The 19,906-nt window shown below is 45.7% G+C and overlaps 1 protein-coding gene across 1 annotated transcript in view; it reads right to left on the reverse strand.

The window, feature by feature from the left end:
• Positions 1 to 19,906, reverse strand: part of Marchf4 (membrane associated ring-CH-type finger 4) — a 129,179-nt gene that overhangs the window by 23,688 nt on the left and 85,585 nt on the right. The window lies entirely within an intron of this gene.

The raw sequence follows: 19,906 nt of genomic DNA on the forward strand, positions 1-19,906 counted from the left end.
CAGCCAACTCTGGGGCAAAGGACAAAAGACCAGCTTAGAAGCAAGGGAAGGTGGGAAACAAATCTGGCCAAGCTAGGTGGTGTCAGGATGAGAAGCCCCTGATAACTGAACTGCAGAGTGTAACCCATGCTCTAGTGCTCCCCGTGACACATCAGATAGCCATGATTGAAACCTGTGTCTCTTGATGCCTGATACGGTGGCCCCAAAGTGCCTCTGTGAAGCTCACCAGCTATATTCTCCCCTCCCTCTCCCTCTCCCTCTCCCTCTCCCTCTCCCTCTCCCTCTCCCTTTCTCTGTCTCTCTCTCTCTCTCTCTCTCTCTCNTCTCTCTCTCTCTCTCTCTCTCTCTCTCTCTCTCTCTCTCTCTCTCTCTCTCCTTTTCTGGTTTTTGAGACAAAATTTCTCTGTGTAGCCCTGACTATCCTGGAACTTGCTCTGTAGACCAGGCTGGCCTTGAACTTGCAGAGATCCACCTGTCTCTGCCTCCCATTTGCTGAGAATAAAGGCATGTGCCACCATTGCCTGGCTTCCATTCCCCAACCCCCCTTTTTTTGTTCGCTCTCTCTTTTTAACCTCTATCTCCGTCCTTCCCAGCTCCGCACCCACTCTTTGCTCACAAAATCCCCATTGACTCAGCTCTTCCACTCCCCTTTCTAGGGACCTTAACATCTGGGCTCTGCATTCCCTCTGATCTTACTAAGGGCCTTTGCTCTTGAGTCTTTCTCTTCCTTTGGTCTCCAAGCTTCCAGTCCAGGTCACTCATTTTGGATTCAGCTCCTCTGTCTCACTCCTATCAAAGGACCTGTGCCCAGTCCAATTCCTGAACCCTGTGATACTATATTGGGATGAGGCCTCTTGAGCCATTTCCTTGCTTATTCAAATGTTTCGTCATTTAGAAAACTATGCCTTGTTCTCAACCATGAATAAGCAAGCCCAGGATCTTCTGAGCTCTAAGTGTATCCATCTGCATCTTTAGTCATATTTTTCACTGTAGACTACAGAACCAGCCATCTCCCTCTTATGATTTCTGGAATCATTCTTCCCTATCGTTTCTACTCCTATACACAAAAATAGCTTGTGTGAAGTCCTCTTGTACTCAGTCTACAGGTTAGTTTTGTTTTTATGACGGCTCAAACGCCACTTCCTGCACGGAGTCATCCATGACTTCTCCAGGTAGAGAGGACTTTATGTTGTGAGAACTCCTTCAGTCAATAGCCTTTAAGATATCAGCCCACTTTGGGTCTGGTCTCATGTACTATAAGTGCAGACAAAAACTATGCACGGTACTTTTTTTTTTTTTTTTTGGCTGGATTTGGTTCCAGTTCCTAGTGCATGCAGAGGACTGTAGATCGCTGCCCTACCTGTGAGTTTATCCTCAAATAAATAAACCTTTGCTATACTCCATTCTGGGCTATTGTGGAACTCTTTGATACTACTAAAATTTGGCACCCAACATGGGGCACACATTTATAACCATTCCACACCAACTTTATGCTGAATAAATTTAGCATGTCACTTTTAGAGAACTCAACACATGACCATAAGGATCTAGTAATGTACCCCTCTGCCCTCCAAAGGACCCTGGAGAGGAAGGTGTGAGGCTAACACCTTTGTACACCTTTTCCCTGGTGCTAAGCCCTACAGTAGAAAACACTTGGCAATCTTTTGTGTTTGAATGACTAAATGAAAAAATATAAACCAAATGTTGTATTAGACACCTGCATTGCCCGCTCTATGAGAATAGGAACAATGTTCATCTTTTCTGGTTTGTTTTTGAAGACAGGGTTTCTTTCTTTATGTAGTCCTGACTGTTCTGAAACTAGCTCTGTAGACCAGGCTGGCCTAGAACTCACAGAGATCTGCCTGCTTCTGCCTCCCAAGTGCTAGGATTAAAGGTATGCGCCACCACCACCAGGCCAACCATGTTCATCTTATTAACCCAGTAATTTTTGCAGCACCCGGAACTCCATGCACCTGTGTGCATGACTTTACTGGGTAGTAGAGATACTCAGGTATTCAGTATCCCCAAAATGTCACTTAGTTCTCCACACTGCTCCTTGGGTACCAACAGCTTCTCTTGGCTATGGCCTTTCCCAGGCTTACTTCATGGCACTTCTCCATTAGTCTCCAGGTCACTGCATTGTGACTTCCTCATAGGGCAGGATTTTGCACAGTGGTACATCCCCAGCATTCAATATTGCTAGACAATAATCTGACTTCTGCAGCTGATCATGGGCTTATCTATTTGATGAACAGGAGGTTTTACTCCTCCAGAACACAGCCAATCTTGGATTCTGTGATGCCTGGCAGCGGTCACTCAGTACACCCAGCAAACTCTAACTCCCTGAGTGGCTGAGCATCCCTGCTATGGTTATGAGAAGGAAATGGGAGCGGTAAATGTGGAGAGGTGCTGGGGGAGGGGCAAAGCCCTCATTATTCATGCCAGCGTTTCCTAGGCTCATTAATTCTAACGGGATGAGCTAGGTTTGATTAATCGGGTTGTTAAGCAGCCATGTCAAGTTGCCGATCAGGTAAAAGACATTACTTCCGGTCGCTGGCAGTGAAGCTAAGTGACAGCAGCCTGCACCCCTTCTTTCCCAGGCAGCAGCGAGGAGAAAAGGCGTGAAAAGCTACTGGCTGGAAACAGCTGATAATGCGACCTGGGCTCCCACCATGGCTCTGTATGGGAACATTAGATCTCACTAGACCCTTTGAACAGTCACATACCTAGCTATAGAGCGAACCCACTCTGGTCCCAGTGCCTGGCTCAGGGGCCAAGAGCCAGAGCTGAGTTGCTTCCCCTGAAACAACTTGTTAATCTCCCATATGCACCGTAGGACATCCCAAAAGGCAGACAGGACCCACTTCTAGCACTACAAATATTAGTAAATGGGGTACCAAAGCTCATCTAGAAATATGTATCTGATGAACATAGCAATGATAGATTTTAAGGAAAAAAACCCACGAAACTTTTAAATTTAGCATTTGTGCAAGTGCTATGCTGAGCTGATTGTGACAAAGGCCACAGTCAGTTGGTTAGAGTAAAATACCAACTTACCTAGATCCTTCTAGTTATACACGTGTCTTCAAGAACAATTGAATAGAAATAACTGGCAGCAAAATTGGATCATGTTAAATTAATGAAGATGTTCTCTACTGTAAACTCCATTAAGAGCTAAAATGGAGGGGGTGGGGGATGGGGACCAGAGCAACAGCTCAGTTTACTTGGCAAAGTTCTTGATGCACAAAGATGAAAACCTGAAGTTTGCTCCTCAACATTCATATAAAAGGTTGAGCATAGTGGTGCATGCTTGAATCTCAGAGCTGGGGAGGCAGGGACAGGAGGGTACTTGAGGCTCACTGGTCAGGTAGCCTAGATTAAAAATGGCAAGCTGCATGTCTCACTAATAGACTGTCTCAAAAGTGAGGTGGAATGCTCGGTGGTGGTGGCGCATGCCTTCAATCCCAGCACTTAGGAGGCAGAGGCAGGGGGAGCTCTGTAAGTTCGAGGTCAGCCTGGTCTACAGCGTGAGTTCCAGGACAGCCAGGGCTACATGGAGAACCCCTGTCTTGAGAAGAAGGAGCAGGACGGGGAAGGGAGGATGAAGAAGGAGGAAGAGAAGGAGGAAAAGGAAGAGGAGGAGAAGAAAGAGGAGGAGGAGCACAAAGAGGAGGAGAAGGAAGAGGAGGAAGAGGAAGAAGAAAGAAGAAAAAAGGAGGAGGAAGAGGAAGAGAAGAAGGAGAAGGAGAAGAAGCCAGTGCTGGGAGTCTTTTTCTGTCACTTCCCCGGAAGAGGGAGGGATATTTCTGGCCCACATTAGGCCCCTCAGCCATATCTTCCATGATGGCCAGTTGCAGCCCTGTCTCCTCCCCCTGCTTCATTACAGACCATTTGGTACTGCATCATTTTCATATCCCTTGAGATTTCGGCTGATACCTAATCTCACTGATACCCAAGCAATTAGGCAAATTGGAGATGCCCAGAACGGAGTGGACTAAACTATACAGGCTTCATAATGTGGGGAAGAACAAGGCTCTCTATCCCAGCTCCTGAAGCTCCTCCTGTTAGTATTCAGGCATCTGTACTGGCCTGCCCTTGGGGTCCTGACAGGTTAGGTCCTCAGCTACAGCTACTATGAGCACCTCCTGTATACATTCATTAGTTCCCATTTCAAAGGACCCAACCCACCTCTCTCTCTCTCTCTCTCTCTCTCTCTCTCTCTCTCTCTCTCTCTCTCTCTCTCTCTCCTTCTCTCCCCTCCTCTCCTCCCCTCCCCCCTTCTTTCTTCTCTCTGTTCTGCTGCTCCTGTCCCCAGAGGCAGTTCTCCCCCTCCCCTTCTTTATGTACCCCACCAATAAAAACCCCTCCACATGAACTCTGTCACAGGGCATCTTTCTCCCGTGCGCCGCTTTTTTTTTTTTAATTACAAAATCACCCTTCAAGTGGGGAAGATTATAATAAACTTATCTGCAGAGTTCAGCAAACTGCAGTGGTCAAAGGGGTTCACTAAATGCAAAGGGACCAGATACTACTTAGTCATCTCAGGGCTTAGGGACACGGAAGAAACTGGCCCTCCAAGGGGTGGAGTGTGTGGCGGTGGTTAAGGAAATGCATTTTAGAAATCAAGCACTTTGATTTTGGATGTCTCTTCACCCATTACTAGGTAAGCAGATGTAGGAAAGCCCTTGACCTTTGTGATATCTTTACCCACCAAGTACAGATAACGCTTGCCTCCTTAAAGGACCAAGGGAGAAGAAGCACGCAAAGGACTTGACAGTCCCCAGCATACGTAAGCGCTCTTGCTACATTCCAGTTCTAGCTCCCATTTCTTTAAAACTTCCATTCAGTTTTATTTTTTCTATTACCATTCCATTTTCCTACTGTCATGCTAAGATCTGCCAAATAGGTTAGAAAGGAGCAGGAGCCATAAGAAAAGGCTCAGCTGGGTCACCGAGAGAAGTTAAGACAAAGGACATTCTAGGAGAGTCTGCCCTGCTGGTACAGGGATCGGAACGCAGTATTCTAGACTCCCAGTCCAGAAATGTTCTTGTGTTACTACAGGGCAGCGGGAATATTTGGGGGACCTTTAGTTTAGAGATGCTAGACCAGGGAAGAACACAGGTCTCTTGGGTAGGCGTTGTGCTACAAGTGGGGCTCAGCACAAGGCATTTCCCAGCTGTGGCTGTGACTAACCAGGTTGGAGGGGCTGGAAAAGGATGAAGATTCTTCTACCAACAGGGCAGGTGGCAGCCACGGCTGTTTCTCTAGTCACAGATTTTCTTGTTTATTTTTGAGCCTGTTTCTTTTCTTTTCTTTTCTTTTTTTTTTTTTTTTTTTTTTTTTTGCCTCTTTCAGCCTGAAGGTCTAGCTTCAAGAGTCCTTAGGTTACCTGGTTGCTATGGCAATACCAGGTAAGCCTAAGACTACCTTTTCCCACTCACTATTCCCAAGCATCCCTGACATTGAACAGGAAGAAATACATACAGCATCTTGTGGCAAAGGCAGTCCCGTGCTGGGCTGGAGTTTGCTGTTCTGGGAAACCAAAACAAGAAAACGATAACATATCAGCCTTAGGGCACAGCTTATAGTTCTTTTCCTTTTATTGCGGCTCATGATGATTAAGAGTCCGGCTCTCATCCTAGACAGTCTTGGCTTTATCTAGGCTCTGACAATCTGTGCGACCTTGATCAACTTGCAGAGCACTCTAAGCTGTGTTTGGTCATTCCCTTGTCCATTCAGTCTTTATGTACTATGTTCCATGTCTAGATGGGAGGCATTTCTGGTAGAGAAAGACAATGAATCAGATAAACAAGTCAATTGTGTCTGCCTAAGACATGCTGTCATGTGTGGTGGAGAAAATAGCAAGGAAAGGGAAAAGGGACTATGGAGGAGGACGAGGCCGACTAAAATTCTAAATGGGATGGTGTGGTGGCTAATCTTCATTGTCAAGTCGACTGTGTTTAGAATCACCATGGAAACATACCTCTGGGGTGTGTTTATGAAGCCATTTCCAGAAATGCTTAACTTGAGGGAACCCATCCTGAGAGTAGGTGGCAGCATCCCACGGGTTGGGAGCCAGAGTGACTGAGAAAGGATCTGAGTACAAGCGTTTCTCCCGCTCTGCTTTTGATGCAGTGTGACCAGATGCTTCAAGTTCTCACTGCCCTGACGTTCCTGCCACGATGGACCATATTCCCTGAAACTCTGTGGTGGCTCTTCTTGGTTGTCCACTCGAGTGGATAGAGAACCAAGTAAAATTCTTATATTTTGTCAGAGCACCTAGGAAAGTAACTATATATCAAAGCCAATGTCTATGGAAGCCCACTGAAGAAGGGTGTTTGAACTAAGACGTAAGGCAGGCAGAGACGTAAGCCATGCAGATATTCGGGACCAAGCAATCTGGGCACAGGTTCTGAGGCAGAAAAGTGACTGACATATTTCAGGAAAACCAAAGACACTGGCATGCTAAGATTGAGTAAGTGAGAGGAAGGAAAATCGGAGAGATTGGGACTGGAGAGATGGTTCAGCAGTTAAGAGCACTGGCTGTTCTTCCAGAGGACCCGGGTTCAATTCCCAGCACCCACATGGCAGCTCAGGACTGTCTGTACCTCTAGTTCCAGGGGATCCAAAGCCCTCATACAGACATACATGCAGGCCAAACATCAATGCACATAAAAATAAAGAAATCTAAAAAAATAAAAGAAAATAGAAGAGGTCAAAATAAGGACCAGCGGTAGGGAAACGGATAAAGCAAGGGTTATGGCCTGTCTTAAGGGCCTGACAGTTAAGGATGAAATGGGTAGTCGTGGGTGTTCTGAGTGAAAGATTGTGGTGACTTTCTTAGTCTCTGAGCCCCTCTTGCCTACTTCAAATGACATGATACTGTGTATGGCAGGACTGTGCTGGCTTCTCTACTGGAGACAGACTAGAGGGGAAAAAGGTGGAATCTGGAGCTAGAAGGCCATTACAATAATCCATAAATAAAGAATGAATATGTTTCAGACCAAACAGTATCAAGACAAAACCTAAGAAATATGAAGACTCGGATGTATTTTTGAAGAAATAAATGTTGAGGTTGGTGGGAGGATTTGATGTGGTATGTGAGCAAGACAGGAAAGGAGACGATGATGCTAATTTTGACTTGGGTGTTGGGAAGAATGGGAGAGTTGCTTTTATTTGAATTGAGACTGAAAAGCAAGCGGGTTTTGGAGTAAAGATCGGGTGCTCACTTTTGAAAGGATCAACCAGGAGAGGTCCATCAGCTATAGAGTGGGAACTTCCCAGCGAGCACTGTGGTGTACATTAGCCTGGCATCCGGCCGGGCCTGAGACCAGATAGGGGCATGAGACTCATTAGCAGTGTGTGTGTGTGTGTGGGGGGGGGTGTTGATGTTACATCCACTGCTTAGACTCCTTAGCAGTGGGGGGGGGGAGGGTGATGTTACATCCCCTGCTTAGATGAGATAACCAAGGTGGTCAGCGTGTGCCAGAAAAGGAGGGCACCAGGTTTTAGAAGTCATAAGATGTTGGGAACCAGCAGAAGAGGCTGAGAAGAGAAGGCTAGCCAGGTAAGAAAATGCTGTATTTCGCAAGCCGAGGAAGAATACGAAGTATACTAAGAAAAGGAGGAGTCATCAGTCTTGCTGATGGACTAAGTCAGATGCGAAACCAAGATTTATCCATGAGTCTGGCAAATTTTAGTTTGGACTTTTTACCCATTTTCTAGGTGAAATATGAAAGAAAGCTATTGGGAGCTGAGCATGAAGGTGTAGGAAGAATTATCAAAGTGTTGAGATGAAACACCTGGAGAGCTTCAGGGAGATTTTATTTTATCAAAACAAATTGCCTCATCTATGAAACCAGGGGAACGAGGTAGCAAATGGAGGTTAGTATGTAGGGGTTACAATGGGGGTTAGCAAAACTTGCTTACAAAGCCATTTTCCTGCCTCCTTCAAATATTAATTTCCTTCCTTTATGTCTTCTTCTTTCTTGGGTTGCTCTCTCTCCTCGCTGTCTACAGAGCATGTCTGTAGATGTGATTCCACCTGCCACCTCAACACAGTGATGTTAGTAGTAATTGCTCCCACTTCATGAATGAAGATACCATTCAGAGAGTCTGTTAGGTGCTCCTGAAAATGGGACTGTCTCAGTTACCCAAATCACCTCTTCCCACGCTGGTATGGTCGCCTTCGTCTTTTCTTCTACCCACAGCGCCTGTCTGGAAGACCCTTAGCTTTTCTGACCTGATATGAGAGATGATCTTGCTGGATCCCCTTACCCATCAGCACAAAGCATGCACCTTACTCCTTCCCTTCATCTCCAGCTCTGAAGTCAGTTCTGGGCTGTGTTCATTGGATAGGAATTGATGTGTGTGTGGTGGGGGGCGGGGGTGGGGGCAGGGCACAGGTCAAAATAGGATCTCACTTCTTCACACTGCCCTCATGCTTCTAACCTTATTAGTAGGAAGGGAAATATTTGTTAAGAATGAGTTAAGAAACAAAGATTTTCATAAGCAGAATAGTCCACTAAAGCTTTCTCTGAGAGTCTATATTAAAGGAAAGTCTGGTGGTCTTGTAGCTGTTCTGCTATGAAAAGCCACAGGATAGAAACTTCAAAGTAAGAATTTCCCTCCAGGCTAGATTTCTGTATTGTGATAGGGAGGAGTAGGTACAGGGGTAAGAATTAGGTCATAGGGTGTGTGTGTGTGTGTGTGTGTGTGTGTGCGCGCGTGCGCACGCGTTGAGGACATGGAAATGCCAAAGAAGTTAGAAACTTCCCTAGGTAGTGTTTCTGATAATACAGAAAGTCAGGCACTGTTTTCTGTCAATCCTTGAAGCCCTCACATCCTGAGACCAGCAAACAGTGAAGACTATCAATAACACACACACGCGCGCGCACACACATGCATATGCGCACACGCACACACATTCACACACATGCACACACACAGACTATAGGCATAACAAACAACATCATGGGTCCAAAATATAGACCAGTTGTTTGTATCTTCGCCTTTTAGGTTTGTGAAGAAAGGCTGAGACAAGAAGAGACGAAGCCCAAATAGGTTAAAGCATGGGAATAACAGAGGATAAACTTGAAAATCCCAGTGTCTTCTTCCATCAGGACAGTAGGCAATCATTTCCTCGCTCTCCAGACTGTGGGAGTCAATGTATTCTGGCATCAGAATCAAGACAAAAACGACATATCAGGGTGGCATCCTTGCCAGCAGACTATGGAGGATGAAGCGAGGGGAGAGTGATGGCCTCCAAAGATACCCCAGTGTTGTAGGAGACCATGTTTTTTCCTGGCTGCTCAGCCCTGAAATAACCACACAGAAACTGTATTCATTAAATCACTGCTTGGCCGATTAGCTCCAGCTTCTTATTGTCTAGCTCTTACATCTTAATTTAACCCATTCTGTTCATCTGTGTATTGCCACATGGCTGTGGCTTACTGGGTAAAGTTCTATCTGGCATCCTGTGCCTGAATCTGGCAGGGGCTACATGGCTTCTCCTGACTCTGCCTTCTTTCTCCCAGCATTCAGTTTAGTTTTCCCTACCTACCTCTGTTTTGCCCTTCCATAGGCTCAAAGCAGTTTCTTTATTCATTAACCAATAAAAGCAACACATAAACAGAAGGACTTCCCACATCACCCCAAGACCTGAAAATCCGTTATTGTTCACAGACAAGGCATCCTGAATTCTGTGCATACTGTATTAGACAGTGTTGAGTAGCTCTGTTTTCTGAAGAGTCATTTTAGCTCCTTCACCCATCATACTCCTTTTCCAGACAGACTGTGCTTTTCTCAATGGATCTAAGGCCAAATCGTGGCTTCAAGGGACCAATAGCAGGCCAATAATAGCAGATAGGAATTATGAATTGTTGCGAGATAATTTGATCTAACAAAGAGAGAACTCTGTTGCTAAGATGAGGGGAGATTTAAAGCCTAATAAGCCGTAGTTATCTATACAAAATCCAATTAACCTACAAAATTATTTCTATTTCTAGTCTCATACAAGCCACTTACTCTCAGAAACACACAGACACAGACACACAAAGCCTCACACATAGAATCTACTTCCATCTTCATGAAAAATGTCCTAATCTATCTGCTCATCATCTCAAAAACAAAGCAAAAGGAGAGCTAAACGGGACAAGGAAGGTGGGCAGACGATCCCAAGCCCTCCAAACTGCAACCTTCATAGTCCTGGTAAGTATTTCACTCCTGCCCTGCCTCTCTCCCTATCATTTAACTGCTAAAAGACAAATGTACCTATTCCCTCTAACGGCTTCTAAATTTACTCAACTGCTTCTGGAGAGAGGAACTTAACCTCACAATAATTGAATTTAAAGAACATCCCATTCTGTGAAGTCAAACATGATCTGCATAGTAAACAAACCACAGGATTGGAGGGCTGGTGGGAAGGAGAAGGTCATTCCTAATGTGCTCATTCATAATTGTATCCGGATTTCTAACAGCCCAAATGTGTACCCTAATGTCTGGTTGTCTTTCTGTCTAACTCATCATTACCATCACTGTTGTTACCAAAGAGCCAAAATTAAAGGCTGATTTGGCCTCATTCCTTTGCCTGGCTCAATAGGCGAATGTAATTTAGCTAAGCCTTGAGTAGCTAGAACCGGGCACTTTGCATACAGTGGGCTGGGCCCAGGTCCAAGGTTCCAGGCCACTACACTTCTCAGGAAGTTTCAGCGATGCTAGGTCACTGTGTTCCCTTTTTGTTCCAGAAATCAGGCCAAATCATCTGACAGGTTAGGGGAAAAGTACAGAACTGTCTCTTCGAATCCATCTTCTGTGGTCCTTACACACTAGTGGAGGGGCGTGCAGCTTCGATTGCGCAAAACCCTTATGATCCTCCTTGGAGGCCCTATGGTGAAATTCTCCTAAAATGACTTTTAGTTCTCTGTGGTTAATGGATCATATGGGAGCGTTTAGGGGATCTGGTGGAGGCTGTAGAGTCATGTATTGCGCAGGTGCAAACAAGCTGGGGTCTCGTGTTGCTTTCTTATGTTTCCAACCAGGGCCACAGGTACTTAGGGTCACCCCTGACTTCTTCACAGCACAAAAGATTTTTCCCAGGATCAATCCCAGCTTTCCTACTCTCGGGCTGGTGACTCTGTGTTTAAGAGATCTCTACCTCAACCCAATGTCTCCTGAGAGTTAAAGCTGCATCAAAATCCCCTGAGAAGCTTGTTTAGTATCCCCGTGCTGGCTGCAACCCAAAGACTCCAACTTCATGGAGACCCACTTAAAGCAAAATTGGCTAAGACTCTCTTTGTAAAGCATTGGACCAGCTACTCATTAACAACCCTTCTGCCTCCCACATTACTTTGAGACTTCTATGTACACAAAGATAAAAATAAGCACCAAGAAGTAAAAATTACTGGGGACTCATTGTGTGCCAATCCCTGCTTTGAATTCTGCGTTCAAGTACCAATTCTCTCATTTGCTGGGTGAGAGACACTGGGCAAACTATTCCTCTCCCAGCTCCATCTTGTCATCCGTGTCTGCACTGTCCCACAGGTGTGTTCTGCTGCTGTCGTCTCTCTTGCTAATCCCTGCCTTTGAACATGTGCAGGTGGCCCAAGCGTTGTCCTAATCACCTGATGTAAATGAGGTGTCATGGCGTGGTTTGTGAGGTCCTTGGCTCTGCCATGTGCCACTTATGTGACCATAGGCAAATTTCCTTAGGTGTCAAGGTAGGACTGAAGACACTTCCTGTATTCCAAGGTTTCTCTGAAAGATGAGAACTGCTTAGAACCTGTGGAACACATAGGGAGTACTCACAGTGGCACTGTTACTATGTTCTTCCAGGTTGTGGAATATTTGTTTATCCAGGCAAAGATGTGTTACGTTTGTTCACGCTACATTTGTTAACTATATGAAGATGTGCTGTATTTGTGTTAATTAAACAAAATTCACCTGGGCTTAGAGAGGCAAGGTTAGCAACTGGTTGACAGGAAGTAGCGGGAAGGAGCTTAGTGTGATTTTATTTTATTTTTTAGTTGGGGTGGTGTGGAAAGGGTTTGCATCCTGGTTGCCAGCAGAGAGAGACAGTTAGCCAGTTGCTATCCCAGCTCTCTAATCTTGCAGGCTTTCACTAGCCTTTGAATTTCAAGCTTTATTAGAACAATAGAGATTTAGTTAAAATTATGCTGAGCGCTGAGTGGCAGCAGCAGAGCCATGATGGGGGGAACAGACGCCCCCCCCCCCCGGCTGCTGTCTTCATGGTCTACCGCTGGTACTTTAAAGGTAACAAGGTAAAAGAACAGTAATGCTACCTTTACTGAGACTTCTCCCACCTAACGGGAGGAGGTAGGGACGAACTCTGCAAATGAGAACACCCTACAGCTGGTTCCCTCACCAAGCACCTCCCTTCGCAGTCTTGAAAGTGAACTTCATGATCCTGAACCCGTGAGCCTGATGAGCCTGAAGTTTCTGTTAGCCAAGAATATGGGATTAGGCCATCACTTGCAGGGAAGCTTGGAGTTTCCAGGTTTTTACTATCTGCCCTGGTGTTTCAGGAGAAGGGAGAACAAAGTCAACACCTCAAATCCTTATTCACCCTCCTGCCTCCATGACCCTCCCTTTTAGGACCTACCCTTTCCCACCCAAGCCTTCTCTTCATGTTCATGACTTCTGCCTGTTGGGATGGTGGGTTGGGGGAAGTATTAAGTCACGGACGGTCCACTGTCATCTTTCCGTTCCCTGTTGCGTACAGTTTCAATCTTATGTGTTCCTGGGAAAACTAGAGGATAAAGGACGTAGCCAGGGCAGAGCCAAAAGGCTAAAAAAAGGAAGGAAAGTGGACATGATCAAAAAGTGTGCTATATTCATGTGTGAAAATTGCAGCGAAACCCACTAGTTTGTATAATTGATATGCATTAATAATTATAATTGAGAAAAAGTATAGTAACAAAAGAGGATCCAGAGAAAGAAAGATTTTCGCCTTGTAATCTTTTGCCTGTTTTTTTTTTTTTTTTTTAAAGAGATTACAGTAAGGCTATCTATTGTTTGTTGTTTTTCCTGTATGCTGGGCTTCTTCCTCAAATCAGTCTCACAGCCCTTATACTCGCTTAGGGCAGCAGCTTTCAGCCTTTCTAACACCGCAACCCTTTAATACAGCTCCACATGTTATGGTGACTCCCAACCATAAAATTATTTTCGTTGCTACTTCATAACTGTAATTTTGCTACTGTTATGAATCATAATGTAAGTATCTGGTGTGTAGAATATCTGATAGGCAAGCCTCTAGGGGTTGTAGCCCACAGGTTGAGAACCACTGACTTAGACATCAACCTGAAGCCCAGAGAGGCGTTGGCCTCCCTTAGGATGCTGCTGCAACGGGACACAAAAGATTCCACCCTGAGCCCTGCCCAGTTCTGTGCTCCAAGAGCAGGTCCCACATCCCTGCAGTACTGGGGTGCCCATGCCAGAGTCTGCTGCAAACCCAGCTCGGTTCTCTTCACACCTCTCAGGAAAGTGTACTATTCCTGAAGTCTTGGCTGCAGCTCTCTGTCAGCAGAAAGCATGCTAAGTGAATTTGAATGACTCTGGCATGGGAATAGACTCCAGCCTGCTGGCTCCACGCTTCTGTTAAGCAGCTCCAAGTCTCTGGGGCTGCTGTTATCTTGGCAATTTTATTTTCTGTTTCAAAGAATTCTATAGTCCTTACTTCTCTCTCTCTCTCTCTCTCTCTCTCTCTCTCTCTCTCTCTCTCTCTCTCNTTCCTCTTTGAGCTCAGGCACAGAAACCTGTGTGAGGTAAAGGTGATAGAGGATCAGAGTAGGGGTGTGGGTTGGGAGCCACGGGGAGATATTTACAGACTAGCACTGTTTTCCTCTGAGGAATGAGGACAATCACCTTTCTTGAACATTCTGCAGCCTTGGGTGGAACACCACCGCTTAGTCCTCGTGTTGAAAACGCAAGATGGCCCAGCAGTGGTGGCACATGCCTTTAATCCCAGCATTCAGGAGGCAGAGGCAGGCAGATCTCTTGCGAGTTCAAGGCCAACCTTGTCTACAAGAGCTAGTTTCAGGACAGGCTCCAAAGCTACAGAAAAACCAACAAAAGAAAGAAAGAAAGAAAGAAAGAAAGAAAGAAAGAAAGAAAGGAAGGAAGGAAGGAAGGAAGGAAGGAAGGAAGGAAGGAAGGAAGGAAGGAAGGAAGGAAGGAAAGAAGGAAAGAAGGAAAGAAGGAAGGAAGGAAAAGAAAAGGAAGAGAGAAAGAAGAAAATGCAAGATGACCCCAGCCCAAGAGACATTGTCACATGACGGGACACATTCCAAACTCATCCAGTGCCTCAGCTCTTGGCATGATTCTTGCCTGTGTTTCACTTAATTAGGGACTGACACAGCGTAACTCCCTCTTGCATGCTTATCTCTGTCAGATGGCCAGGCCACTCAGAAAGCACTCGTGACTTAGTGTTCTTGGTCGTTTCTGGGACTTCGTGAGCTAGCCCCACGCTCCTCTTCTTAGACTTTATGGCTGTTTGACACTTCATTCATTTCCCCTCGGTCACCATCCATCTACACTGAAAGGCCCTATATTTAAATCCCAGGCTCACATCGTTGATCATTTCGGCCACATTTTTATAGATCTTCGCTGGTCTCTGGGTTTTTAAGGCAAATTTTCCAACTCTCTCTCTCTGTGCTCCTGCTCAGAGTCTGGAATGGGAGGGGATAGCCCTATCTTAAAATGGTGTAAGGAATGATTACAAATTAAAACCTTCTATAATTACAGTCCCCTTCCTGCATAATTGCCCCCCAATCTGGTCCATAACATACAGCCTATTTTTGACTTGTATTTTCCAATCATATCGGTTCTGTAAGAATTCCCTCAGGTGGTTTTCTGATTTCACAAATCATGTACAGGTGTCCTTAGGAGAGAATCCTGGATAGAATCACTCCTTTAAAAGGCACGGGCGTTTTTAAGGCTGTGGACATAGGTTGCCATGTTAGTCTTTAAAAACAATCCTGCTGTTCACTAACCCGAGTCGGCATTTGCTGCTGTGACTCCGTACCCAAGGCCCTGTCCCTTCTCCACAGTCTCAGAGATAGTGTTGAGGATACCATATCCACAACTCAAAAAAGAAACCCCAGGAAATGCAGATAACTTGTCTCTGTACCTTTCTCTGGCAAGGGCAGACTTCAGCTGTAAGACTCGGGCAATGAGCCATACAAGGGAAGGGAGTCCCTGAAAGGAGGATCTGTTTCAGTCATGAGCGGACACAATGTATGGAGGTCGGGAAAACCTGCAGGGTCTCAGCTTTAGGGATTGATCGCCTTCTCAGAGGGACAAACGAAAGACGTGATTTGAGAATTCTTGTCAAGAATCTCTGCATACCCAGATTCCAAGATGGCAACTCTAGGGGTAAGCACTTGGGATCAAAGCATTTGGAACATGGAAGACCTGCCAGCCACAACTACCCTTTACGATACCCAGATTTAGAGATACTGCAGTCTTTCCAGTAAAACCTCATGTAACCCAGAGCCTGCAAGATCTTAATGGAACCTGTGTCTTCACCTGCTGCAATTCCAGCCTTTTCTTTTTTCATTATGGACTCTGCCATCTATGGACTCGATCAATGAACCCTAGCTACTAACTATGCCTCTGCATATGCACCCCCAAACTAAAAGCTTAAGCAACCACTCACAAGTCTTCACAAATCTACAAAGTAGTTGACTGGTTTTCCTGATTCCGTTTCACTGGTCATAACTGGAGGGACTTCAAGGTCTGTCTGTGGCTGGATATTGGCTGATCCAGGATGGGATGACCCCGTTTTGATCCATGCATCTTATGTCATCTAGTAATACTGCCCAGCTTGTTGGCATGACGACAAGCGTTCCCACCAGAAGTGAGAGCGGGTCTTGGCCATCAAGCACTGTGAGCCTTTGCTTGCATCAACTTTGCCAAGGCTCCACTGCCCAGAGCAAGTCATGTAGCTCCTCTAGAACTGATATGAATGGCCGTAGCCAAAAGGAAGTGACAGCAGGGAGGCCATTAATACAGTCGCTCCAACACATTAGTTAGATGGCCTTGGACAATTTCCTTCACTTGAGCCTTAGTTCCATTGTCTGTAAAAGTGCAGTTTCATAGTGATTTTTCATTCTACTATATATAAAATGTGTGCCACGTGATAAAATTCCATTTGTATTAATTTCCTTCTCCTGACTTTCCCTCATTTGAACTTTCTGTCTTTCCTTAAGCAAATGATTTTTATGCATTACTTTCTGCATTCAGAGCTCCAATAGAACACTAAGCATTATGTCTATGGCTTTCGTTGAATCCCCGGCTCTAGCTGAGAGCTAATGGGTCCCCAGCTCATCCTATTGGTCTGGATTGGGGGTATTAAAAAGAAGAATCAAGAAATTTCTCATTTATTCCTGGGGACGTCCAGTCCAGGAATGGTCTCTTGGTTCTCTGATCCAACTCCACCACTGCTATGGGACAATGGTCTGTACCCTGTCACTCATATTTTAAATAAACACTGATTGTAGCCAGTAGTCAGGCAGAAAGTAGAGGTGGGGCTACGAGAATTCTAGAACAGGGAAAGATTCAGTCTGCAGTTGTCACCCAGACGCAGAGAATGCAAGATGTAACTGCCTTGTTGAAAAAGTTACCAAGTTACATGGCTAACACAGACAAGAATTATGGGCTAATGTAAGTTAATAAGAGTTAATAAGAAGCCTGAGCTAATAGGCCAATCAGTTTATAATTAATGTAGACCTCTGTGTGTTTTCTTTGGGTCTGAACGACTGCAGGACCAGGTGGAACAGAAACCTCAGTCAACACACCACTAAGAATGAGCTATGAAGGGTTAACACATTTGAGTTAGCTGAGGACTCTGAATATAGGGAACGAGATAGGAAACCTTCCATTTCCTAATTTAAATGTGGGCTTGGGGGTAGAATAAATATTCTGGCCTCCTCTTAGCAGATCAGCTCTAGAAGAGACATTAATTGCAGCCAGCCAGTCCTGCTGAGGGAACCCAAAGCTGCCAGCTCCCTTGCTGAGAATGAAATAGAACTGTAATTGGCTGTGAAAGCATCATGGCAGGAGGTGCAGAGAAGGGTTGGTCCTCATCCCCAAAGCAGGTGAGAGAAGCTTTGAGGGGAAGGCCCACAGGAGGTATATGGTAGCGTGCATCTGCCACACTTAGAGGTCATCTTGTCCCTGGGCTATAGCCAAGGTGAAGGATCAGCACACTCAGGGTGCTGGCCACAAGAACACTAAGATTCCAACCCTCCTCACCCTTGTCTCTGGCTTCCCCTGGAAGGAAGAATCCCTAGCAACTGTCACTACTTCTACTTCAGAGAGCTCTCCAGACACAAGCTTCACCTTGAAGTGTGTGCACATGTGCGTGTGTGCTAGCCTGCCTGTGTGTACCATACCTGTGTGCTAGCGCATGCCTGTATGCTACCATGCCTGCGTGCTTGCATGCCTGTATGCTAACATGCCTGCGTGCTTGCATGCCTGTATGCTACCCTGCCTGTGTGCTAGCACATGCCTGTGTGCACACATGCCTGTGTGCTTGCATGCCTGTATGCTTGCATGCCTGTGTGCTAGCATGCCTGTGTGCTTGCATGCCTGTGTGCTTGCATGCCTGTGTGCTTGCATGCCTGTGTGCTAGCATGCCTGTGTGCTTGCATGCCTGTGTGCTAGCATGCCTGCCTGTGTGCTAGCATGCCTGTGTGCTAGCATGCCTGTGTGCTAGCATGCCTGCCTGTGTGCTAGCATGCCTGCCTGTGTGCTAGCATGTCTGAGTGCTAGCATGCCTGTGTGCTAGCATGCCTGTGTGCTAGCATGTCTGAGTGCTAGCATGATGTGCACTCATTTGTGTGTTTCTGTGCTTCGAGGCAGTGGTTTGGCATTCTTCCGTGACCATCTCAGAGACATTATTAATATTTTCTCTCTCAAACAAATGAATGTGATAGTAATTGGGGAAAAGCTGTTCTGGGTGATGTGTGTATGCTGTTATTACAATTCCCAGAACACACGGAACAAAGGATGACAAGTGAAGGCCGATATGCATGTCCGTGACAAGTAAGACAATTCAAGCTTTCTATCATGAACGTACAGCATGCGTATGGTTTTCAGGGACAGTTAAGCAAGCTGGTTAATGTCTTTGTGCTGTATTCCCTCACCAACAGAAAGAGAGTAACACTCGTACTTGTCTGCTATAGCTGCTAGGAAGAACGGGATGTAAGGTGCTTAGACTAGAGCAGAGACTCACGGTGGTTCACAGTTACTTGGGTTGAATATTGGTGAGAGGAAACGGAACTAATGGTTAACCCACCTGTGGGCAGCGAACCACCCACCGAGCCGTTAAATACACACAGGCGAAGACGGAACTTTCAGAAAACGCTCTCTAAAGGGATGGAAATTCAGAATTTTAGAGGAAATCTTAATTTATTAATACTTTAAAACTCAAAGCAATGAATCATCACTTATAACTACAAAGCAGTTTTATGTTTATTGTGCATTTAGACTTTTATCGTCAAATTTTTATTGAAAATTCATCATAAATTCAGCTAGGAAGGGAAGCATTTTCTTTAAGGGGACCAGGGAAATGGCGTTTTATAACTTATGAAGGCATGACAAGCTTCTAATTTGTAACAACAAAAAAAGACAAAGCACGTTCAATTCTGTTTCCCGCTCCATGTCCTTGTCCCCATTCATACTTCATGAGGAAGTGTAAGCTCAAAATGTACCAATGGAAATAGAATTGTCAGAATAAAGATATGAATGACCCAGCAGCGCATCCTCTCTGTGCCGGTGATGACGTCAACCCCCACAGAAGCAGAGGGAAGTCTGGAGCCTTTAAAGAGCCTAAGGAAGAAGGCAGAGATTCCTGACCTTTGTAAACAAAACAGGCCTTTGGGTATTAGAACCCAACTTTTACAAGTTAGGAGTGGTGGCATACTCCTGTAATACCAGCACCGGGAAACCTGAGAAAGGACTATCACAAATTCGAGGCCAGTCTGGGCTACATACTGAGAGCTCGACTCTAAACTTAAATAGCAGGGCTAGAGAGAGGAGTCAGTGAGAGAGAGCCTGCTGTGCAAGCACAAGGACCTGAGTGTGGTCCCCAGGACACACGTGAAAGCCAGGCACACAGAGATAGGCACACTTGTAACCATAGCTCTGGGCCGAGACAGACAGGTAGATCCGGAGGCTCACTGGCCAGCCCTTATAGCCAAAGTGGAGAACTTTGAATCCAAAGTTCATGGTGAGAGACTCTGCATCAAAAAAATAACGAGAAGAGCCAGTGCCGTGGTGGCGCACGCCTTTAATCCCAGCACTTGGGAGGCGGAGCCAGGCGGATCTCTGTGAGTTAGAGGCCAGCCTGGTCTCAGAGCGAGTTCCAGGACAGGCTCCAAAGCTACAGAGAAACTTTGCCTTGAAAAGTTGGGAAAAAAATGACACAAAGAACAGTAAAGGAAGACACTTGATGTGAAACTCTGCCTTCCACTTACTTTCATGCATGCGCCTGCCCCTCATAGCCCTGAAGACAGACGGGAAGGACAAAGTACGGAAGGAAAGGAATCAGCCCTTCCTCTTCTAAACCTGGTCCTCAGACCACACTTCTGTCTTCTGTGCTTTGGCTCCTGCAGGGCACCGGCCCTGGGGAACTGAGCAGGATGGCCACTTAATGAAGTCATGTGCTGAGCTAATCAGCTCAGCACTTCAGGAAATGCATTTTCTCCCTCTTGCTCCTTTGGTAATAGTTTATGGGGAGCATGTCAGTGAAAAGCCTACACCTTTCCTGGCACCAAAACAAAATTTAGCTGTGATGTTTTGCTGGCCAGGAGGGAGGCTGTGGGTGACAACAGTAAGGCCTCAAGGGTGTGGATGCCCTAAGGGGACGCATTCTTTTTTTTTTTTT

This window comes from Alexandromys fortis, unplaced genomic scaffold, assembly GCF_014885135.2.
Source record: "Alexandromys fortis isolate MF-2015 unplaced genomic scaffold, M_Fortis_MF-2015_v1.1 scaffold_220, whole genome shotgun sequence".
NCBI lineage: Eukaryota > Metazoa > Chordata > Mammalia > Rodentia > Cricetidae > Alexandromys > Alexandromys fortis.